The sequence below is a fragment of the Dipodomys spectabilis genome, unplaced genomic scaffold (assembly GCF_019054845.1).
Source record: "Dipodomys spectabilis isolate Male_0828 unplaced genomic scaffold, ASM1905484v1 ptg000001l, whole genome shotgun sequence".
NCBI classification, from domain to species: Eukaryota; Metazoa; Chordata; class Mammalia; order Rodentia; family Heteromyidae; genus Dipodomys; species Dipodomys spectabilis.
Window position 1 is genome coordinate 8,550,307 of NW_024870678.1, and position 25,111 is coordinate 8,575,417.

The following is a 25,111-nucleotide window of genomic DNA, read 5'->3' on the forward strand; positions in this document are numbered from 1 at the left end:
ATTAAGATTGCACTCTTCCACACACACACACACACACACACACACACACACACACACACACACACACACACAAACACAGAGGCATACACATGAGATAAATGAGATTTCCTTTTGTGAGTTGCAAACACCAAGGGCCCAGCTCTACACCCTTTATCTTGCAATGATTAAAATGTGTGCCCTGTGCGGAGCTCAGTGCGGGCACAGCCGGGGCCAGCACAGCTCCGGACGAGGTGGATTCCCTCCCTCATCAAGTTGGGAGAGCAAAGGGCCGGGAGTTGGGGTAACTATTTGGAGATGGCGGAGGGGAGCAGGCAGGGTAGTGGAATTCTTTAAGTTCTCCGGTCTCTCTTCTCCCCGAGCGTTACAGAAGCCTCCTCCCCCTTGGGCCTCCCAAAGTTATCTATCCTTGGGGTGTCACTCCAGAGTCGAACCCGAAGCCAAAAAAGCCTGGCAGGACGGGGGTGCGGGCAGTCGGGGCCCAGCCCCCTGGAAGGCCGAGCTGCGCCCGGAGCGCGCGGAGTCCCGGGAGTGGAGGAGAGAGCGGGGCGGGCCCGAGGTCGGGGTTCGGCCGGGGGAGGGGATCCCGGTTCCCCCTCCCCACCCTCGCCTCCCCAGATTCTGGTGACGTTGCGGTTTCCTCCTCCTTCTCCTCCCTCCAGCGGAGCCCTAGCGCCCGCCCTCCGCCTCGTGCGCCCACCCTCCGCCCGCCCGCCCGCCCGCCCGCGAGCGACCTCACAGCGCCGCCGAGGCTGCAGCGGCGCATCCCGGGGCGCGGCGCCCACCGGCATCCATGGCGCTGCAGGAGCGCTAAGGACTCGGCTCCGAGGGGCCCGGGGCGGGCCGGGGGGGGGGCGCCCGGGCGCCCTGGGGTGACGGGGAAGGGAAGGGGCTGGAGCCGGGGCCGAGGCTGCGGGAAGAGGCGCCGCCGCCGGGAGCACGGAGCCGCGGCGGGGAGCGGTAAGCCGTGGGGCGCGGGGGGCGGCGCTCGAGGCCCGGAGCGCGGCGCACGGGTCGGGCGTGTCGGGCGGCGGGGCGGCCGCGCGCCGCGGGGAAGCCCGGAGCCACGTCCCTGGCCGCGCGTCCGGGGTGAGAGCTGCGCTCCGTCCCCCTCCACCCCAGCCCCGAGTCCCGCGCGCCGGGAGAAGCCCGAGATCGCGGTCGGGGCGGCGGGGAGCGAGTGGCCCAGCTGCGATTTCCCGGACGGCCCGCGGGGGCTGCGGCCGCCCTCGCCGGGAGTGGGGAGTGGTCGCGGCGCCCAACCTGGGGCTGGCGGCTCGACCTCGGGAGGCCCGGGGCGGGCTGGGGTCCAGTGATCCGGGCCGGGGGACGGGACGCCGGGCTGCGCAGCGCCGTCGGCGGGGCCGCCGGGCTCGGCTTCGGGGGCCCGCAGGTACTCACCCTGAAACCCAATCTGTGGCTGCCGAGGCGTGAACCGCCTCTACCTGAGTTCTTTAGGTCAGAGTTCACGTTGGTGTCTAGGGATCTTGGTGAAATAAAAGCTTTCCAAAGGGGGAATGTTCCCCCATTCCTCGTGGCATAATGTTACATTCCACCCGAGACGGAGCCTCTCAGCACGTGGAGATATTTCAGTGCGTTTCCACACTGTGCAGTCTATCCTTCCCCAGAGGGCCCTCTCTCCAGGTCTTGTTTTTCAAGAAGAATTCTCAGGAGGTCATAATCTCTATGAAATGAAATACTGAGGGTCTCTCCTTCAGATGATTCAGATACTACTGCTGTTCAGATCACAGACCCGTCATGGAAGGATGAAAATGTAGGGATCACTGAGGAGTTGCCTCTTGGGTTGCCTTTCTGCCTTTTCGAAATGTAGAGAAGGTTGAATGTAGGGCCTTCCTCAGCTCGGGACCCTGGGGTGCTAGGGTTGGCTATGAAGAGCCCAAGCCCTCTCGGGAAAGCCAAGAAAACACAAATGAACAGCACCCGAGAGTTAGAGGATGTGAGAGCCAGTGTGATCAAGTTTCAGTTAAATACAAAGTATCCTGCAAAGTACCTTGTTAACATTCAGATTAAATGTGATACTACCGTCACCTAGTAAAAGGCAATTCTTTAAAAAGCAAAAAAACGCTGAGGGAAATGTGCAGCAGACACAGTATAGGGCTTTGCGGGGGGTGGGGGGGGGGTGGGGGGGAGGGGGGATAGGGTTCCATTCTTGGTCCCCCTTGACCAAGTTCCCCCCTCTAACGTTGGAGCCTGGTGGAAGGAAAGAAAATACTTGGTAAGAAGTCAGCGGGGTTTGCCAGGTGAGGTCAGTCCTATCGCAGCGACAGTGTGTGTCCTCTTTAGTATTTATGGAATACTAAATAAATAAGCGGGCACAGTGCATTTCAATGAGGTCAGCCTTGCGTCCTGGCCAGCTCCGGGAAGACCCGGCAGTCCTCTCTTGAGGTGAAGAAGGACTTCATTTCACAGATGTCTGCCAGTGCCTCATCATAAAAATCTTTTTAATCTCTGAAGGCAGCTTAACCACATCAGTGAAATTGCATTCTCTAAGGAAACAACATTTATTTAAGCATTTCTTAGTGTTGTGTGTGACTGGCTGTATTTTGCCCCTTATTTCTACTTATTTTGGATAATACTGCTTTGCGTGAAAGAACTGACAGGATTTTTAATATTGTGATTTCAAAAAGAGACTGGAAAGGAAACAAGGAAGGTGCAAATCTCTCAATTTGCAGGATCACTTGTGGCTCAGGCCTTTAATCCTAGCTACTCAGGAGGCTGACATCTGAGGATTGTGGGTCAAACCAGTCCGGACAGGAAAACCTGAGAGATTCTTATCTCCAATTAATCACCAGAAAACAGGAAGTGGAGCTGTGACTCAAAGTGGTGGAACACTCTCCTTGAGCAAAAAGAGCTGAGAGACAGTGCTCAGATCCTGAGTTCAAGTCCCCAAACCAACCAAAAAGTCTTTCAATTTGGGTTTCATGGTCATCTTTGTTTTCAGAGAAGGCAATGAAATTAGTAAAAGACTAGCATTTTGTAGTCATGCATATATTAAATATTACTTAACCCTTGGAATGCTTGAATCCCAAATAATGTATGCATAATATGTGTATATATATGTGTGTGTGTATATGTATATATACACACATGTATATAAATATTCATGTATATACATATATTCATATATGTATATGTATGTATACATTTATATATAAGTATACACTTATTTATATGTATATTCCAATAAATACACTCTGCCATTTTAGCCATGTCTTCACTTTGGCTTTTTGCTGGTTCATTGGAGGTAGAATCTTGAAGATTTTTCTACCTGGCCTGGCTTGGAACCACAACCCTTCAGGTAATTAGAATAGCTTAGCCTTCTGAGTAGGTTAGAATTACAGGCAGGAGCCAGGGGCTCCTGGCAGAATATGTGTGTGTGTGTGTGTGTGTGTGTGTGTGTATTATTTTCCCCCCTCATCTCAAATGACCCCTAAATTAAAAAAAATCCACTATTGTGTTTGTGACAGGCCTTTGGAAAAAAGTGGGCACTGTGATAGAGGGAATGAGGGAACTTCACAGCAGATGCCTTATTCCATTTTCTAAGAGGGGCTGGATCTTTGCTCATCTGTAAGGCACCTACAATTGCTGATGACCAGTACCCCTGCCGAAAGAGCGTATGTGAGCAAAGATAGGACTCTGCGAAATGCCTTAAGGTTTTCTCATCACAGAATTATCTTCCCCTATACAATAGTGATTTGTAGAATAAAATTCTCCGAGGGGCTACCAAATTATTAGCAGATATTTGAACAGCACAACAAAATTTTACAGACCTGGAATCAGTGCCAACATGGGAATGAGGCCAGTGTCCAAGCCAAGAGAATTAAAAAGGGAAATTATTTTCACATGAAATTCATATGGTGAACTAGTGGCTAAATGGACAGTAAGATTAGGATTTCAGACTCCTGAAGAACTGATCAGTCATACCTATTTGGTGATAATAAAAAAAATTAGAAACTTATGTTTAAAAAAATGCTTCTCATGGGGTTGGGAAGGTGGCTCAGTGGTAGAGTGCTTGCCTTGCATGCATGAGGCCTTGGGTTCCATTCCTCAGCACCACATAAGCAGAAAAAGCTGGAAGTGGCGCTGTGGTTCAAGTGGTAGAGCGCTAGCCTTGAGCTGAAGAGCTGAGGGACAGCGCCCAGGCCCAGAGTTCAGGCCCCACGACCGGCAAAAATAAATAAATAAATATACTTCTTAGCTTTATTGCCCAGTCTCATTGGAAATTCTCCTTTAAATATTAAACCTTGCATTAAGTGTGTAATATTTTAATTGTTCTTTAAAAACAACCTTCCATTGATATGTTATCACAGATTCTGATCCCTTTCCCTCTCCCTCTCCTTCTCCCTCTCCCTCTCCTCCCTCTCTCTCATCTCCCTCTCCTTCTCCCTCTCTCCCTCCCTCCCCGCCCTGGGTTGTGGTCTTTGTTGTGGGGATTGAACTGAGGGCCTGGGTGTTGATCCTGATGTTTTTCACCCAAAGTGCTTTGTATCACTTCTGGTTTTCTGGTGACTAATTGGAGATAAGAGACTCGGGGACTTTCCTTACTGAACTGGTTTGAACAGTGATTCTCAGATATCAACTTTCTGAGTAGCTAGAATTACAGGTATAAGCCACTTGCACTTGGCACAGAATCTGATTACTAGCTAGTGTCCCACTTCTGCTATATATGAGAGGTTGGTTTGGTTAGATGATGCTGAGAAGTGTTTCAGGAAATAATCAAGCCAGAAGAAAAGTCTAAAGTGTCTGGAATGGGATGAGAGAGGCCATTGTTATTAATAAAATTTTGTCTCTACATTCACAGGGATATAGACAGCGGGTGAAGAGGAAAGGCCCCTAGTAGAGAAGGTAGTTCTAGTAATACTTGGGTTTTCAAATTATCTAGTAACTTTTCATTGCTTTCCAAGGATCCTAATGTTTTCATAATTTAGCCTAGCAGAGATGGGGAGTGTCCTATAGCAACTATTTTACTTACATTTTAAAATTGTGTTTATTTTGGTAGTGGTGGAGTTTGAATTCAGAACTTTGCACTGCTAGGCATGCTCTTCAATACATGAACCACACTTCTAGCTCTTTACTTTTGGTAGTGTGAAAATGGAAATACAGAAGGTAAGATGCTTGTTTGTCATTTTATAAGTAATTAATGGTATATCTTGACGAGATTAACATTAATTGAACATTTAATGATACTTTTCCTTGTGGCTCCAAATTCATATAATTAGAAACTTTATATTTCAGTTAGCCTTTTATTACTGCTGCCCATAAACTGTCATTCCTCTAGACTATTTATGTGCTTCTCCAGCTTTTTTAACTGGTTGTTTATAGACAACACAATACCTCCTCCCCTCCCCCACATTCTGTCTCCTACCTCCATTTCCCCAGCTTCCTCCTCTTCTTCTCCTCCCCTCCAGCCCTCTGAGGATTTTGTCCAGGGGCCTCTACTAACATCTGCAAGAGTTTTGGGCTGATTGCTCAGTTTCCATTAACCAACTTCAGTCTTTCCCATTAACAAACTTCATCCCTGTTGTTTTACCAGTGGTACTGCTAACTTCTGCTATATATGGGCACACTGTAGCCCGTTGAGGTTGAAGGTGTGAATTCCAGATTCTTTTTCAGAGCCTAGAAAAGTATAAACCTGCTGGAGGAAGAGTATCCACAGACCCTGTTAGAGATGACAGAGAAGAAAGAGAGTGATTCTGATTTAGAAAGAGAAGAAAAGATAGCTGAGGCTATTTGGTTCTTGAATGGAGCAGTTTGTTCAGTCCACTATGCATTTTCATGTGTATTATCACTAGGTTGCCTTCTGTTTGTTTCAATTCCCTTGGAATTGAATTGGAATTTTCCTGTTCCATATGTAGAAGTATAGGCAATGCTGATAGTTGGCATTCCATTTTGTAATTTATATTCAGGAGTAGTTATGGTCTTTAGATAAGTAATAATGTGCAGTAAGTATACATACAAAGTAGATGGACATGGTAAGAGAGAATTTGCCACGTATTGTATGTATGTGCATGTTAGGACAAAACTTCTCTGGATATTATTCATAGAATTAATGGTGCCTCCTTTCTCTACCAATGTGAAATATAGTAGGATAATGATATTAAATTAAATTCCCAGTGGTGTGTGTGTGTGTGTGTGTGTTTAAATTAGCTTCCCTACTCTTAGTAGAAATTGAGTAGGTGCCCAGCTTATTTAAAAAGCTGTCATTTTACACTTCCCACTTGAAATATTCATTGCAAACACACATGCCATAAGATTTTAAAATAGTGTAGACTATGGAAGACATTTACACTCTTTACATCAGCAACAAACAACAAGCATTTAATGTATGAATAAATTAAGCTGAAAAAAGGCTGAATCCAAATTTCATAACTCTTAAAAGGAATTTGTAAGGGAAATGGGTTCATTAAGCTTTGGGTCTATAATATTTTTATTGATAAAATATGCAGGCCATATAATGGCTTTACTGTTGCATAGCTATTCCAAGGAAAATCAAGGTATTTGTTGGGGATTTCTACAGTTGGAGTGTTGTTTGTATAAATTTTGATGTACAATGCAGTAATTTGCAGATTACGTTCTTGAACCAGTGTAGATTACTCAGTTGAGGAATAATTAGCTAGCAATTGATTCTTATTTACAGAGCACTCTTAGATTAGATTGGCATGTAGAAAGGTTATTGAATTTCTCTTTCCTTTCCTTTCTAATCCCTTATTGTTCAACAGCTTTCACTGAGGTTCTATAGACTAGTTTCATACATACTTGTAGTGTGTCTCAGTTATTCACTTTTCCCTTCCCCTTCTTCTCCTAAGTAGTCTCTTATTTAGACTAATTTCTAAGTTTGTTTGTGTGTGTGTGTATGCATATGTTCATGTCCATAAACATGTCTTCTAGATCTAACTTTCACAAATGAGCAAAATCAGACAATATCTTTCTTTTTTCAGTTTGGCTTGTCTTGCTCTAAATGACATTTTCTACTTCCATCTGTTTTCCTGCAAATGACATTATTTTATTTTTTATTTATGACTTCATACTTTTCTATTGTGTGTGTGTGTGTGTGTGTGTGTGTGTGTGTGTGTGACATCTTTTTTTATCCGTTCATCGGTTCTTGGCCACCTCAGATGATTCTACCAACTAGCAGGTGTCTTTTTTTTTGGTGTATTGATTTCCTATGCTTCCAATATATGCATAGTAGTGATATATAGCAGGGTCAGAGGCGATATCTATTCGTTTTTTGGTATTTTTTTTGAATCTCCATACTGATTTCCATAGTGGTATTGCTATTTTTCATTCCCGCCAACAGTATAACCTATGAGGATTCCTTTTCCACTATCTTTTGTTGTTTGTCTTCTTGGTGGCTGCCATTCTGACTGGGGTGAGATGAAATATTAGTGTGGTTTTGACTTGAAGGATATTGAACATTCCTTCTTGTATCTATTAGCCATTTGTATTTCTTCTACAAAGTGTTGTTGAATTCTAAAGCTACTTTTATCCAGAAAGTTGAGTCCGTGACAAGAAACTGGGGAACTACATGACAAAAGTCACCAAGTAGCTCAAAAATATCCCATGCTAATGTGCAGTCAGCACAAATCCACCAAGTAGAAAGGAAGTGAGCCCCAAGATGCTTGACTGCAGGAAAACGGCTAAGCTAGACAGTGCTGACGGTACACTTACACTCTCACAGTGGCCTGCTTTTATTGTTCTACTCTATCTGCAGATTGACTGTAAGTGATGGATGTTTAGAAGTCCACCAATTCTGGGAAAATCTTTTCTTGAGACCTTTGCCAGTTAATGGCATTTCCCATGAGATATACATAGGAAGGCGGACAGGCTCTCCAGCCCCATGGCTACTCAGGCAGCGACCAGCTGGACTCTGGAGTCACCTGAAGCGGTTACACTTCTCTCCAAAGGGGCAGTGGGCCAGGCTGAAATGAAAGAGTATGCGCAGAGAATGTTGAACAGCTGTTTTCTATCTTCCCTGAAGAAAAAGAAAGGAAAATCAACGTGAAGCAGGCATCAAGAGGGCTTTATGCTAAATACAGGGAAGTTTTTTATAATGGTTTGTCCTCTAGGATTTCTGAAGGAGACTGAGTTTCTCTCTGTCTAGCAGGGTTTAAATGAGGTTATCTGAAAGGATGTTTGATTTTGCTTTCTGCAGCTCTGACTGACTTCTGTGACTTCTGCTCATCTGAACTAGGAAAACTTGGAAATGAAGAATGATTTGATTATAGGATGTAGAAGAGACTGTTCTACTGTTTTATGTGAAAGCTGCCTTTACAGTTTCTATTTAGAACTTTTATTAAAGCAAAGTTTTTTAATTGCCTGATTCAGTAAATACTGATATATTAACTCGGTTCAGTCTTCATTCAGCAAATGTTTCAAATTGCTCTGCCTGCACTGAGTGTGTTGCCTTTTCCCAATGAAGCTGTTTTTTTCACATTTAAAGAAATATCTAATTGACAAAGATTCATTGGCTACGTTTATATGTTGTGTGATGACTGCCACAATAAAATTAATTAGCAAATCCACCATACTGTACTTAGATTCCCCATCTATAGTTCACTTATTCTAGACGTTTATTTTTAGCTTATTTTTTGGTCACAGCTGAAGAACAAATGCCTTGCACTTGCTAGGCAACAGTTCTTTCATTGGACTGAGTCCTCAACTCCTAGACATTTATTTTTCAAAAACATCTCTGGTGTTCCATAGAGACCATATATATGTATACACATACACATCTATACATGCATGCACATTTGTATGTATTTATATACATAGACATGTATGTTCATGTCTATATGCATATATAATTATAATCTTTTTTCTGCTTTGTTTCTATGGTAGACCCAGACCTGCAGTGGAGGGAAGGAATCTCGGTGGTCACATGCAAATGTGAGGTTTTGACTAGTCATGTGGTTAACAAGAAGTGGTCCATGTCAGAGAGTCCTGGAAACTACTCTTCCAGGCTTCTTGTTTGTAGCTGTCTGTATGGTTCAAAAGAATAATGGTATTGTTAGAAACAATGTGAACTTTGTTTCGTTTTGTTTAAGAAAACAGAATTTTGGCTAGTCAGCAGCCTTTACTAGTTACTTAAGAGCTGAGATCTGAGGATCTCGGATCAAAGCCAGCCCAGGGAGGAAAGTCCATGAGACTCTTCATCTCCAGTAAACCACCATAAAACTGGAAATGACACTGTGGCTCCAGTGGTAAGGCGCTAGCCTTGAGCTGAAGAGCTCAGGGACAGCACCCGAGCCCAGAGTTCAAGCCCCATGACCAACAAAATGAAAAGAAAAAGAAAACAGAATTTGAATAGAGTCATCCTATGGTTTCAGACCAGTGGTTCTGTTATTTTTCTCAACATGAAAATCAGACATTATTGTACTTAGTATGTGAGCTTTTTTTTTTTTTTTTTTGCTCAAGACTAGTGCTCTACCACTTGGAGTCACAGCTTCCACTTCTGGCTTTTTGGTGGCTAATTGGATAAAAGAGACCCATGCAGTTTGCCACATGGGCTGTCTTTGAACCACAATCCTTAGATCTCAGCCTCCTAATCCTAAGTATCTAGGATTATAGGTATGAACCACTAGCACCTGGCTCAACTTTGTTTTGGGGCCCATAGTTTTAAAGCAGTTTTAAAATGCTGTCCACAATTACTTTTCTCAAAGGAAACTGACTCTTAGAATCACAGAAAACCTACAAAGATCTCTTAGAGTATTTTCTGGCCTCTTTAGTTTTGAGGTAAGTATTTAACTTCCTCCTCTGTGTTCACCCAAACTCTTCCATAAGTTAAAGCCTGCTGATTCTAAGGAGACCTCAGGAATAGTGAACAAACTAAGAATTGACCTGTTGCTTTTATGCAGTCGTTCAATTTATTCTGTCTTAAACACTAGTATAAATCTTGATATCACCTTTTTGTTCCCTTACAAAGAAACTCATATTCTTGAGGTATCTTGTTATAGCTATATGTTGTGTTAAGATCCTAAGATTTTTGATCATTAATATTTTAGGACTTCGTGTGACTGCCATAGAATCATTCTTCTTAGAAGAAAACAAATATAGTTCTGTGCTGTAAAAACTTTAAAATACAATTTGTTTTTAAAAAGTTGTTAAATTTTGTCTTTGAAATATGTTATCATTGAGAAACATATTGGAAAACACATGCATATAAGTATTTATAAACTGAATTCCCTAAACTTATATACCTTGTACCTAAAAAAAAGTCAGTTGAGCTTACAGAATAATGGTGCTTAATTTAACAAATCCTTCTTTGTATTCTAACACTTTTCCTTTTCCTTTTTTTCCCCCTTTGACTGTTCAGAGACTGCAAGTTGTCCAAAAGATAAATCTTTGTTACTTGGGAATGAACCCTTTGATGTATAACTTTCTCCAATGCACTTCTGAACTTGGAGAGCCAGATGAAAGGACACTACACTTGAGTGATAGGGCAACTGAAAGGTCTTACTCATTCAGCAAGTATTTGCCAGGTACTTTCGTATTTAAGGAGATGACTGGGTGTCAGGAACATGGGAGACATGCAGAATAAATAAGATGTGTTTTTCAGCCTTGAGAAGCTGTAAAATCTAGCTGTAAAATCTAGGATAATTGAATATGAAACAAGAACAACAACCCAGGGCTGAAGGGAGAAAGTGTGCATAGGATTACAGGAAGCAAGAGATTGGAGAGAGTTACTAGGGCAGAAAATACTCAACTAGGAAGGAAGAAAGAATTGAGCCTCAAAGGATTTTATGCAAAACTAAACAAAGAAAAAAGTAAAATAAAAGCAGACAAGACAGACAGCTGAGGCAAGGAGGAGATGGCAGAAAAGTAATGGCTGCCTGCCTGATCCAGGACTTGACTTACTGACTTTTATAGAATCCTCTTTCTTTCCTTTTCCTTCCTTCTTCATATAGTCTTTCATTGTTTTCCACACATGTTTTTGAAGGCCTCTATTGTATGTAATCAATGGTGCTTGGCACTGTAGGAAAGACAAAAATGACTAAGAGTGACTCCCAGCTGCTTAACCCTGAAATCAATCTCAACTCAACTCCCCCGCCCCCCCCCCTTTTTTTTTGTCAGTCATGGGACCTGATCTCTGGGCCTGGGTGCTGTCCCTCAGCTCTTCAGCTCAAGGCTAGCGCTCTATCACTTGAGCCACAGCGCCACTTCTGGCTTTCTCTGCTTATGTGGTGATGAGGAATTGAACACAGGGCCTCATGCATGCAAGGCAAGCACTCTACTCCTGAACCACCTTCCCAGCCCTCTCAACTCACTTTTGTATCGAAGGGCTGAAATTGTAAATGTAAGAAAAGAAGGTAACTGTGCAACTTAAAATAATTCAGTATGCTTATAAGTTAGGACCAAATGGTTAGAGACATTGAAAAGCTGATGACATTTTTCCAGACCCCTTTTAAACTCTAGTTCAGACAGTACCGTAGTGTTGTTCTTCCTTCATTTCATATGAAGTGCTAACTGTACATTCCAATTGTAATTTATCATTCTCATGCAAACTGACTTCCTTCTGTTTTCATGGATTTTGTAAATATTTTATGTCTTTCATCATCTTTTAAGATGGAAGCTGCCTTAATAACTGGCATGGTTCCTGAATTCTCAGAAATATGGAGTAATGCATGGGAGGTAGCTTGTAGATTATAGATTGTCAAGGTAAACTCCATTAAAGAAACTCCTTTGAACGAGAAGAGTATCAGTTTGGTTGTTGGCAGGTAGAAGATGGGATCCCACTGAAGAGAGTATGTTGTATTAAGCAAGGATGTACAGGTAAATCGGAGGTAGAGTTTGTGGGTAGAAAGATACCTGGTAAGACGATGGCGCACCATTGCTGGATGCAGAAGCACATGGATGGAAGATAGTGGTTCATTTTGCTGAGGAAAAGCCTTGTAGGGAAGTTGATTGAATGGTAACGTACTTACTTAGACAATAGTGCTGTGGGTTGCAAAAAGTTAAGTGTTTTATAAGTAGTCTTGGTCAGAGTGCCTGGGTTTATAGATTGTCTTCTTCACTTTCTGTGTAAACTTGGATTACCCACTCAATTGTTCTGTGCCTCAATTTGGAAAGAGGATGATATCACTATGTATGTGGGACCGGGGTAAAGGTGGTCTGTGTGAAATACAAAGGCCCTTGATATCACCAGTAGTTCAAAGGAGACTTTGTTGGAAATGCTCAGGGTACGTAGGGTTTTAACACAATTTATATAATGTAGGGATGACTGAGAGCTGCTTCTCTGCAGCATCCAAGCTCCATAATGTGTGTGGGAAATGTCTCTGATCATGCATGTTCAAAGTATGTGTAATAAATCTGAGAATGGCATTTGTTAGCCACTGTATGTTTTTATTGGTATCTGACATAGATACAATAAGAGCTATAATACATACTTTAGAAATGAGCAAATTGGGAGAGTGGTAGAGGAAGTAAAATTGATTTGAATACATTGTGTACATAAGTGGAGATGTCATAATGAAATCTCCACCTGTATAATCAACACGCGCTAATTTAAAAAAAGTAAATACAGGAAAGGAATGAGGAAATTGTAGAGCTAGGACTCTGTTAATTTGGTAGGACTACCATAAGGGAATATCACAAATAGGTGGCTTAAATACCAGAAATGTATTGTCTCACAATGCTGGAGGTTAGGAGTGCAGAGTGAAGGTATTGGCAAACTGATTCCTCTTGAGATGATAAGGGAAAAACTGTTCTGTGCCTCTTTCTAATCTGTTGGTGGTTGTGTGTGTGTGTGTGTGTGTGTGTGTGTGTGTGTGTGTGTTCGTGTTCGTGTTCTTTAGCATCCCTGGACTATAGATGCTTCATTCCATCTCTGTCTTCATTTTCACATGTAATTGTGTGTCTGTCTTCAATTTTTTTTATAACATCATGTCATCCAGTAAAATCCACAATCTCTTTGTTTCCAAAGAGATGAGGGGTTTGGATTTTGACCTCTGAATTGGTGTATGGATATGGGAGGGAAGAGAATTCAAGCTATAACAGATTCCAAGTCATATCTTTTAACTATATGCTATGGCTGTGGTGAACAGAAAGGATTATGGAAAAGAGATATCTGTAGATTTGTTGGCCATTGACTAGGTAGCTGGTCCTGGCTTTTCTGTGTCTTGTTTGCCTAGACTTACACCATTCTCTAGATAATCACAGGGCTCACTGCTGGAGTCAATGAGAAAAGAGATGCCCTTGGAGTCTGAGGCGGCTAGTTCCTTCTTGCTTGCTGATTTTGAGAATGTGAGCTTTGTCCTTCTTGGGAGAGCACATCAGGGGATAGAGAGTTATGGCAAGTCAGTTACTTCATAAAATCCTTTGTTTGATATCTTCTGTTCCATTCCCAGTTCATTGAATATAAGAATCCCAAGACCAGTGGGTCGATAGCTTCCACATCCGTTTGAGTCAAGACATGAGAAAAAAAATTTCTCAAAAGTTAGTACAGTTTTCTCCAGCATGGACAAGAGGGCTACCTCGTGTTTGACCAAAATCAGTAGCTAAGGAAAAAGGACCTGATGGGTTAGGTGAATATGAAAGTTTGGGTAGATAAATTACACAGGAGAAAAGACAATGAGATGCCAAGAATAGACTCGCACTATCTAAGTAGGATGCTAAAGGAAGTGAAGAACAGACAGTCAATTCATCAAGACAAGGCTGCAGACACCAAGTTCAGCATTCCTGACCTTGTGCGTGCACACAGACATAAACATTATGTATCTGGCAGTGTTGCTAGATTTGAGTTGCAATATTTCTCTCTTTCTTAAATAAAATAGAACTCTTTACATACCTTTAATATGCTAACCATGGGACTGGGAACTTTGCTTATATTATTCATCTTTCCTGTGGTCTTGTGACATGGGCATCTTGTAATTTTACAGCTATGAAACATAGTTGGAATATTTCTGCAAAAGCCTGTTTTGTGTATGTGTGTGTGTGTTTTTCTGGGGGGGTCCGGTCGTGGGCCTGAACTCTGGGCATGGGCGCTGTCCCTCAGCTCTTCGGCTCAAGGCTAGTGCTCTACCACTTGAGCCACAGCGCCACTTCCGGCTTTTCTTTTCTGCTTATGTGGTGCTGAAGAATCGAACCCAGGGCCTCATGCATGCAAGGCAAGCACTCTACCACTGACCCACCTTCCCAGCCCCCAAAAGCTTGTTTTTTGTTTACTGGTTTGGGTTTTTTTTTTTTTTTTTGTCATGTGGATCCAGGTCATTGACTCAAAAATTCTTGTTCTTTTACATGGTGTATGCAATCTCCAACAGTCTAGTGAAGATTTTTCTTTTCCTCAAAACATCTTTCCTAACTAGTAATGCATTAAAGCTATGGCTATAACTATCCGCCATCATACATGATAGCACACTATAGTAGGACTGGTATAGCTTACAGAAGACATGATAAAGAGTAGTAACCTTCTTCACTTTAATTCATGGCATGAAAAAATGTTAGCAGTACAAAAAAAGATACTTTCTTAAACACTTGCAAAAGTAACACTAATAAAGCCTCTATAGCAAAAATCATTACATAATAATAATATCCTTGGGCATAGGTTAAAAGTTGGAACATGAAGCGGATTGCTGTAAATTTCAAAGCAGAACAGTGTAAGTAGAAGTCTTAACATGAGAAAGTAGAAGTCTTGCTGTTCTCAAGAAAGGGTGTTGAGATGTATAATCCCATGTTGGTTGGCTGAATGTTTCAAGGCAGAATCTTTTTAAGACCCTGACAAGACTCAAGGAAACCATCAAGGAAACAAAAAGATATTTGGGACATGGACTGTGATCATAGTGTACCTGGCATGTTATTGGTGGCTTTGGAGAGACTTGGAGGTGACAAGTCCTGCCTGGCAGCCTGGAGAAGATCTAGTGAGAGCCTAGTACCTCTGGGAGGGTTGAGAGCAAACTGGGCACAGATTGCAGCACTTAGTCAATTCTCACAATGACCCTGCATGGTCCTCAGGGTTCTAGAATTGAGTGCATTTCACCTCCAAATGGCTTGTCTCAGTCCACACACACACAAAAAGATATTTATTGCTTCTTTTTAATATATTTGTACAGCTGTGTAATTATCTCTATTTCAAGGTTTACATCTTTCACATTAGCTAAATTTACCCAGTCAATAACTATTTTGCAAGTGTTTCCTAAGTGCTGAGCCACTGACTCCCTGGCTCCAGTGAGGCTGTTTCTGTGCACATGAGGTGTTCCTAGTTCTTGAGGTTTTTTAAAGCAGAACAGTATTTAAGCTGAATGCTGATGGATGGGGATGACACTGACTGCTATGTTGAGATCAGCTTTAGGGAGATCAGTTTAAATGAGCGATACTGGTTCGGAGGCTGTGCAGGACATCATGGTTGTGGGGAAAGTGGACAGATTTAGAGGAATAGCCACCAGAATTTGCGGATGGTTAAAAGATGAATAGAAAAGTAGGTTACAACTAGAAGAGGGAAAAGGAGGTAGTGCTTGAATTCCTGGCAGGATTGGTTGCTAGAAACTGAAATGGAGAAGTATGGGAAGACAGTCTTCAGTCTTTGGGTTAATTACATGTATGTGTCATTGTTTTACAAACCAAGTCTGTGGTATTCTGAGTTTGATTATGATTCATAGGAGGATGTGTTTAGAAAGTCCCGTAAGATTTTGAGGCCAAGGAATATGAGCTGTAAGGCAATAATGAAAATCAAAGAAAAGTAAAAATGTTGCAGAATGTGAGCAGCAGAAAAATAAACAAAAAATCCACTAATTTTTTAAAAAGTCATAGATCAGCATTTGAAGACTGAGGATGAAAACATCATCCCACACACCCAACAATGTTCATTTTAATCAACTGAACTAAAATTCTGAGTAAAATACCAAGTTACTTTCCTGTGAATTTCCTTAGGCCTTTTGCTTAACATCTACATATTTTATTCTTTGACAGTGTCTAAAACTTAATAAAACAGCGCACGTCCAGAGCTAGGGGTTTGTCTTAATTGGAGAGCACCTGCCTAACTATCACAAGGTCTTGAGTTCAAACTGGTACCGCCAGTAAAAAAAGGAAAAGAAAAAGATACTATTCTTGGGCATATAGCTTGAGGAATGTAAATTATTGGACAAGAAAATTGCTGCTCTCTTCATAATACAAACCTGTGGCGCAGCCAGCATGCATAACAACTGATGAGTGGATAAAGAAACTGTACACACACACACACACACACACACACACACACACACACACACACACACACACACACACACACACACACCATGGAGTATTATTCTACAAGAAAAATGAAGTTATGGCATTTGTGGGAAGGTAGATAGAACTGGAAACCATCATGTTGAGCAAGATAATCTAAGATCTAAAAGCTAAATAACAAGTTTTCACATATTTGTGGAATTTAAACTTAAAATGATGATGATGATGGTGATGATGATGATGATGATGATGATGATGATGATGATGGGACTTGAATGTGAAGGTAGGACTGTAAGGATGGGAAAATAGTATAAGAGAAACAGAAAGGAAAAGCAGAGTGTATTACATATATATGTACATATAATATATACTATTATATAATATATGCTATTATATATAATATCTTGCAGGGTTCCAGAGTTGGGGCACTGCAGCATGGGAAGAAAGCATAGCAAAGAAAAAAAATCTCTATTCTGACTGAATATAATATATATATATATATATAAATATACATAAACATATACATCACCCAAACATATATACGCTGAAAAAGGAAGAGAGGGTGGAGTTACAGCAGTAGAATGGAGGAGATATGGAATCGTCACGATGAAACCTCCCTAGTGCTATTAATGTATGCTAATTAAACATTTAATAAAAGAAGAAATTTGAAATCAAAGAATAGAATAGAAAAAGATGTGGTCTGGATGTGACCCCCCCCCCCCCCACCTCCAATTCCTATGTAAAATCCTCACTCCAAACGTGGAGCCTTGGGGAGGTGATTAGGTCATGGGAGCAGAGCCTTCATTACTGACATTAGTGCCTTTATTAACAGAGCCCAGAGAGCGTGTCATTACCTATGCCCTAGCAGGGACAGAAATTCATTGTAAACCATTGCAATATCTGATCAAACTGGTACTACTTGAACCAAAGCCCTCAATTTCTCTCTCTCTCTCTCTCTCTCTCTCTCTCTCTCACACACACACACACACACACACACACACACACACACACGCAAACTCTATCAACTAGTAGTATATTCCAAGATCTTGGAACTCATTCTCTTCTGAACTGATCAATATGTAGGGGTTTGAGTAGCTTAGGCCTGCTGAATTAGTGTGGTAAGGCATTGAATGTGGGATTATTGTTTCTTAGAGCCATCATTGTGAGAAGATAAACTGGAAGGGCCTGGTGCTAGATCTTAAAGGGATAATAGAAGTACATACTCAAAATTTGTATTTCTAAAAAGAAAATCTAGCTAAATCCATAAATGAGGGGACCAGAGTAGATTGTACAAGAGAAGTTCAACATATTTTGCAGTTCTTCCCATGAAAATCTGCAGTAGATGAAATTATGACCAGTCTACAGAATTATACAAAAAGTGGCTTGAAGAGCCAGAAAAAAATTTTGCTGCAAGTATATATGGTACTGAATGACTCTAGAAAAGTAGCCAGATGAAGGAAAGTTAACCTTAGAAGATGATACAGAATCCTAGAATAAAGTCTCAATCAGGAGTCTGTTTTAACAATGTAGACTCATGTTGCATATGTGGAAGCATAATTTGGTGACAAAATTGTATATAGGGGGAAATGGATAGGAAGAAATCAAAGTGATTTTCATATAACCACTTGGGAAAAATAGAGTAAGAGGTTAGTTTTAAATGGAAGATGAACTTAGGTTTAAATGGGAGATGAGTATCTTGGGCAGCCAAATTAGGAGGAAGTAGATGGGAGTGAGCTTAGGAGACCTGTAGCGTCTCACCATGTGAGGTCATGGGACCATGTACATGAGAGAAGTTCCAGGGTCGGGGGACTGGAGCCTGCACATGGGAAGAAAACAAGTGGGGCACAGCAAAGCAAACTCTTGACTCTGACATCAGGAAGACATTACCTGACCACTACTGAGTGATGCTGTACAGTGTACTTAACCATCCGAGGTCTTTCTTCACTTCTCTGCTTGTAAAGCTGTCCTACAAGATAATTCCCGGGAGTAAATGTGGTAAAATGATCACAGTACAAGCAATAACTTTTCTTGGGGAAAAGCATAAGAAGGATTTGGCGGATGATATTAGAGGTAATTAGGATTTGGGAAAGAGTGCAGCGAGAGATGACTGCTCAGTTTCTCAAGGAGGTCTCAGAGCATGGCTTTGGCCTGAATAGTCTTCATCGGCATCTTAGGACTTTTCAGAGAAACAGAACTAACAAGAGATCTGTCAGCCTCTTATAATCTGTCTAGAAAGAATTCTATGAAGGGAAATGATTCAGATTATGGAAGTTGGGAAATCTCAACTTCCAGTCATTGGCTGTCTGCAACCTGAAGGTATAGTAAAATTAATGAATGCAAAGGTCTGAGAATTAGGAATTGCTGGGAATCCCCACCCAGGATGGGAGAGCAGTGTCTTAGCACAAGGAGTCCTGCAGAGAGGGGGATGGGAAGGAGAGAAGGAAGGAGGAGGGAAGGCGGGGGAGGGGGGTGGAGAGATTCTCCCCCTTACTACTTTTTGGTTCTTAAAGGACTGGAAGAGCCTGTCTACATTGAGAAGGGCAATTCAATTAGCTTTAGTCAGTTGAAATGCTATTTTTTCCTGGAAGCTTCTCCTCCAACATTCCCAGAAATGTTTACTTAAATGTCCTTCATAACCCATGAGCTGACATTAAATGACCATCATAGTGGTGAGAAAAGAAATCACATATCTAAAAATTGAGGGATGAGGGTGTGCTGATACAGAATTAAGGAGTTTTATGTACAAATTTAAAAGAGATGACCCACTGAAAGTTAACATGTGTTGTCATTTACAAGAAATGAGAAATGAATTTCCATTAAACTCTAGAGTTATAAAAAATACTGAAGTTGGAAGTAATTTTTTCATCTGTTACATGTCACATGTTTCTGCTTTTAGGATATTTTCTGTCAGCACATACCTATCAGTAATTTTTATCTAGTTGGTGAAGAAGTGGTATTAGATTTGAAGACTTCTGTTTTCCTCAGATTAGTTACTTAGAATATGCAGACTGAAAGTTATTATCATACAATTGAGCAGGAAGGACAAACCTTTTGGCATCAAATGCTTTATATTTGTCAAAACATTTGGTATTTTTAGGTTCCCGAAACTGCAAGGTTGTTAAAAAGACAATGCATTGCGCCTATTTTGGGAATAAAGTTCTCTGGGTTAGTTTTATGAACACTTCCTTGTGGGGTCATGGAGCATTTCCTTTCCGTTGGAATAACTTGGGCATTCTCATGAACAAGATAATGGTGGCTACTAGTATTAATTGAGCATTTTATATATCCTGGAACCCCTTTAAGGCTTCACAGAAACCCTGTGGGGAAGGTACTGTTATTTTATCCATGTTACAGGGGAGTAATCAGGAACATATTTAAGGACATGATGGTGATTCTATTTTTTGGTCTCAACCCAAGAAAGTGCTTCAATTTTTTGGTCTCAACAACTGATGATGTTCTGAGATAAATTACATAGAATGAGAGAGAGAGAGAGAGAGAGAGAGAGTGTGTGTATGTGTTTAAAACCTTATCACTAAGTAGTAAGCACTGTGTAGATATTAGCTCATTTAATCTCCTAATCTATCTCCGAGAGAAAATAACATTTTTCATTTCATTAGAAATGAAGACATAGTTTTAGTTTGTTTAAAGTTACAGAAAAATGGACCCACGGAGGCACCATTCGGATTCCTAAGCAGCCATTTTAACCTGCGTATCTGTTTGCCTTCATGAGTTTGTAGTAGGAGGAGACCTACTCTGGTTTCCTGAGCATTGCATGGTTTAGTTCAGCTGTGATTTGAAATTGCAAGTTTGAACATTAGCTGCTGTTCTCACTCAGCTTGTATGCTCATGTCTGGTGATCTACCACTTGAGCTATACCTTCGATTCAGCAAATTTTTTTGCTGGTTATTTGGGGATGGAGTGTCTCCAACCTTTCTGCCCAGGCTGACTTCTATCCATGATCCACAGGTTGTCAGCTTCTTGAGTATTTATAATGATAGGCACGAGCCTCCAAATGATGCATTGAAGAGTTTAATAAGTTTCATGGCCTGGATCTGATCAGTTAGCACCTCTGATTATTGATTGATATTGCAACTAAATTATGAAGATTTAGTTGCTGTCAAATAAAAGGCTTTATGGATGGGATAAATTAATCTTACATGTTTGAAGTTAATGATCTTGTATTAGAAACAAATTATCTATTGAACTCTTACTCTGCATTGGGGTCTAGGCTAACTCAGATCATCACACACATTTCATCTCTCCATGAAGTGGGTACCAGCTTGTGGCTGAGGATGGAGGGTTTGAGAGCTGATCAAAGCTAGCAGACAGCATGCAGGCATTCGTATTCATATCTGCCAACTCCACCCCCATCCCATTCATCATTTTACTGTGCTCCTTACATTTGGCACGTAAGGGGGATTTTAATCCATCTTAATTTGAAACATGTCTAACTTTCTATGGGGTTATTTTTCTCTTCTATCTTTGGCCCTTCTATATATTCTAAATCAGAGGAATTGAAAGATCTTTTATACTGTCATGTGATTCATTCTGTAAACAGGCTTAGGCATTTCTGAAACTTTACATACTAGTTGAGGGTTCTCCTCTTTTCTTGCTTTCTCAGCATACTCTTTCTGTGCTGTCTTGGTGTGAAGAAGGCAAAAATGGAATTTTAATGTTTAACATTCTTTAAAAAATGGTTTCATAAAGGAAAGAAACTTAGTTTTGGACTCAGGGTCTGTCTCTGGAATTGATTCTATTTGGGAAGGAACAATACTGCTTTACCATGTTCTTATTGGAAAGTAAAGGACTGAATTTGTGAAAAGCAACTAGGATTATAGAAACAAAGTTTCTCTGTGCATCAGCAATTGGAATAGCTGCAGCAGAAGCAGAACTAAAGCAGAATAATTTTGAGTTCTTTTGAAAAACTACTTAAGATAATTATAATTCATTTCATTTGGACTAAGTATGCAGAGAGAGAGACATACAGACAGACAGACAGAAGGACAGACAGACAGATACCTCAACAACAGAATTATACATACACATATATATGGCATATATAGAGAGATACTTGTGTTGACTTAATTGCCTTGTAGTAACAGTGATCCTTAAATTACTACAGTGTATACACAAAAGAATGGGCAAGGAAGCAGTGCTGTGCCTCAAAGTGGTAGAATGCTAGCCTTGAGCAGAAAAGCTCAGAGACAGTGCCTAGGTCCTGAGTTCAAGCCTCATGACCGACCTCCCCCCCCCCCCCCAAAAAGAAGAAAGAATGGGAAGGAAAGCTGGGTAATAAAAATTGGTATACTAGCTGGGTATGGTGGTGCATGCCTGTAATCCTAGCTACTCAGGAGGCTGAGCATAGCGGTTCAAAGCCAACCCAGGCAAGAAAGTCCATGAGACTCTTATCTCCAATTAATCACTCAGAAAACCGGAAGTGGTGCTGTGGCTCAAGTGGTAGAGCGTGAGCCTTGAACTGAAGAGCTGAGGGACAGTGCCCAGGCCCAGAGTTCAAGTCCCCCCCCCCAAAAAAAATTGGTATACTAGAAAAGAAAAAGAAGATTTCAGGGGAGATGAGGCTCCTACATCCTTTAGAAACCTCCTGAGACTTGCAAACTATGTATTAATAGAATTAGCTGCTGTGAATAGTTGGTGATTTTCTGCCATATTGAAATGCTGAACTCCTAAACTGAGCCAGAGATTTAAGGGAGCTGAGTTCTGCTAATTCTGAAGCACAGCGAACTAGAAGTGAATTGCTTGATAGATTATCCGAAGACTTCCCAGTGTTCACACTCGATTCCTCAAAGGCACCATGTGTTGAAGGGGGTTTTCAGGGGGAGAAAAAGACTGCAAGAGGGAGAGAAGGGATAGGTAAGTTTTGGGGTCTTTCTGATCAACCTCTTAGCCTTTGATGGGCATTGTTTCATTGACCATTGTAATGGACCAAGTAGTCCATTTAGGTACCACACTCGACCATTTTTGCCATGTTCATTTCTTTTCTTTTGGAACTTTTAAACTTGAGTATATTTTAGGTAGAAACTTGCTCATCTGAGGCTTGAATTGGTAATTAGTTTTTCCTAATGCACAAGAAAGTTAGGGTCTTACTAACAATTTTTTTTTTTTTGGCCAGTGTCTCAAACGTTGATCCTCCTATTTACATCTTCCCAAGTAACTGGGATTACAGACATATGCCACCCTGCCTGGCCCCTTACATCTTTAAAAAACAAATAAAAACCCCAATGAATAACAGTAGGTTATTAAGTGTCTAGGTTTCGTGAGTAACGTGTTCTCCCTTAAATTTCCTGGCAGACATTTTCTTCTGGAAAATTTTAAACTTTCTTTGGCTTCAAATAAGAAGAAGCAGGATTTTCTTTTTCCTTGCTCATGTCAGTAATGAGATCTTCTCTACTCAATCCTAAGCCTGAGTTTAGGTCTGAGGTCATTTCATATACTAGAATGTAATGCACACAGAAAGCTATGGCTCTGTCAGTTCATATACTAGAATGCAATGCACACAGAAAGCTATGGTTCCTGCAAGCTACAAAGCATGATGTGTGTAGTGTGATGCCTGAGCAATGTGCTATATACCCGATACAGTGAAAGTCCTGGGTGGATCCACAAGGCCTTACTAGCAGAGAGAGAAGAGGTAGGGGGCAGGGTACAATCAGAGACAAAGAAACCAACGTAGAGTTGTCAGCATCACAATTCCTGAGGTCTCTTTAGCAGTCCTGTTTCTGTGAGTTTTTGCACTGGCCTGTGTGGCTTTTCCAGAGTACTCATCCCCTTTCTGCTGTGACTGCACATCGTTTGAAGCAGCAACGAAGGAACCTTTGAAAACAGTTCGCCATGTTGAAATGACAGCCTGGAAATAGCATTCTGGGCCTCAGGGTCCTTTCTTCTTGCTTGGCTGGACTCGGGCCTGCCCCCACATAACGGGAAGCAAGGGGGCAGAAGTGACTGCAGTTATAAAGAGAGTTTTATCCTATTGAACGTGAAGACCCCACAGTGTGGAGGACCTTATGGTCCCTGAGCCTGGATAGGCCGTGGTCTGCATGGGGCGGGCAGCGGGGGGGGGGGGGGGGGGGGGGGGGGGGGGGGGGGGGGGGGGGGGAGGGGGTGAGGAGAGAATAAAACCAGTCACTCTTTGCAGCTTTTGGAGAATGCTTGTACAGAATCTGAGATGGAAAATTTCTGGTCTTCACTTTTTTTTTTTCATTAACCTATTCCCCCAAAGCTGAAAATACCTTCACATGTTTTTCCTCTCCCCCAACACACACAGCTTGAAGGCCAGTAGCTTCTAGAACTTTAATGGTATGGCTGCAGGACCTATAAAAGAACCCTTCAGTCTGCCCTCATCTGGGTGCCTAAATCCCTCATTTCATTGATAACAGCATCCACTCTCAGACTTGTGGGCATTTAATATACACATACAGGCATTAAAAACTTGTTAGCTGTACTGTTTGATGAGAAGAGCAAGAAATAATCCCTTCAGGCTACTTTAGCCTTAGCCTATTGCCCAAGACCATGCCCCTCTCCAGGCCTAACCTCAGAAGACTATTTCTTTTGGCTGGGTCTCTGACCTTGAAGGATCCAGCCAGCCGCCTTGAAACTTGGGGTGCTAGACATAATACTGGCAGATCCAAGAGTTATTTCTATTTGATATGTTTTATTCAGCATGGCTGTTTTGTCGGGGTTTGTTGTTGTTCGTCAAGTTCTGCTCTTGATTCTGAAATGCTTCATAAAACCTTTGCCATTTTATTTTCACATAGTGTGTGTCTAGTCTGGTCTAAGCATTTATGGTCTAAGGACAAGGTGGTATCCACATGGATGATACCGTGTTCCTTTCTTTTGGAGACAGAGCACATTGTGGTTCTGAGCTGACCTTCCCTGTGCATGAAAGTTTTTTTGTTTTTCCTTCTCTCTTCTGAATGTGATGAGGCAGTTTTTCCTTGGAAAAATAGTTTGTGTTCAGCTTGGGAGGCTGATTTTTCACCATCGGCTTTTCCCTTTAATAATTGAAAACCACTGTTCATTATTTACATAAAACTGTCTTTTTTCTAGTCTGCTTTCTATAACCTTTCCCCTCTTAAGAATTTTAAGAATTCCCTGACTTTCCTCTGGGGGATTTTATGCTTTCTGTATCCCAGATGTGGGACATAGGCTGAGGGTTTTTTTTCTTTAAGTGTTCCTACATTTGAAAGAACCTTATTTTGGCCAATATTTACCACTGGAAGAAAGGGCTTTTGAGAAAGTAAAGTCCTTGGACTAGAGGTGTGGTTCAAACTGTACAGCACCTATCCAACAAGTGCAAAGCCCTGAGTTCAAACTCCAGTACTGCCAAAAACAAAAAAGAAAAGGGAAGAAAAATGCAGTAATTAAGAAAATGTGTAAATTTGGTTTTAAATTTGGCTCCTGAAGTGACACTAAAATCACATATGTAATATGAAAAAGCAGACCACAGTGTCAAATTACAAGATAAATCCATCCATGTTGCTTTGGGCCTTTGACTCGCTCCCATCCTCCCTCCCTCCCTCCCTCCCTCTCTCTCTCCTTCCTTCCTTCCTTTTTTTTTTTGCCAGTCCTGGGGCTTGAACTCAGGGCCTGAGCACTGTCCCTGTGCTTCTTTTTGCTCAAGGCTAGCACTCTACCACTTGAGCCACAGTACTACTTTGGGCTTTTTCTATTTATGTGGCACTGAGGAATCAAGCTCAGGGCTTCATGCATGCTAGGCAAGCACGCTACCACTAAGCCACATCCCCAGCCCTGAGATTATATTTTCTGAATGAAGGTGTATTGGCCTTGATTGCCAGCAGCCCTCTAGTTGGTCTTCACCATGCTCTAGCTTGATGGCAGCCAAGGAACCCACTGGGTTGGCACATATTTCCTCTCTCAGTCTTCATATTTTGTTTACATGAAGGGAGTACCTAACATTGTT

At 41.6% G+C, this 25,111-nt stretch overlaps 1 protein-coding gene across 1 annotated transcript in view; it reads left to right on the forward strand.

The window, feature by feature from the left end:
• The first annotated feature begins 733 nt into the window (after window positions 1-733).
• The window catches only part of Dse (dermatan sulfate epimerase), a 45,652-nt gene continuing 21,274 nt past the window's right edge, over window positions 734-25,111 (forward strand). The window contains exon 1 of the mRNA XM_042680046.1: window positions 734-957. The gene's annotated coding sequence lies outside the window, so the exon portion shown is untranslated. The remainder of the gene's footprint in view (window positions 958-25,111) is intronic.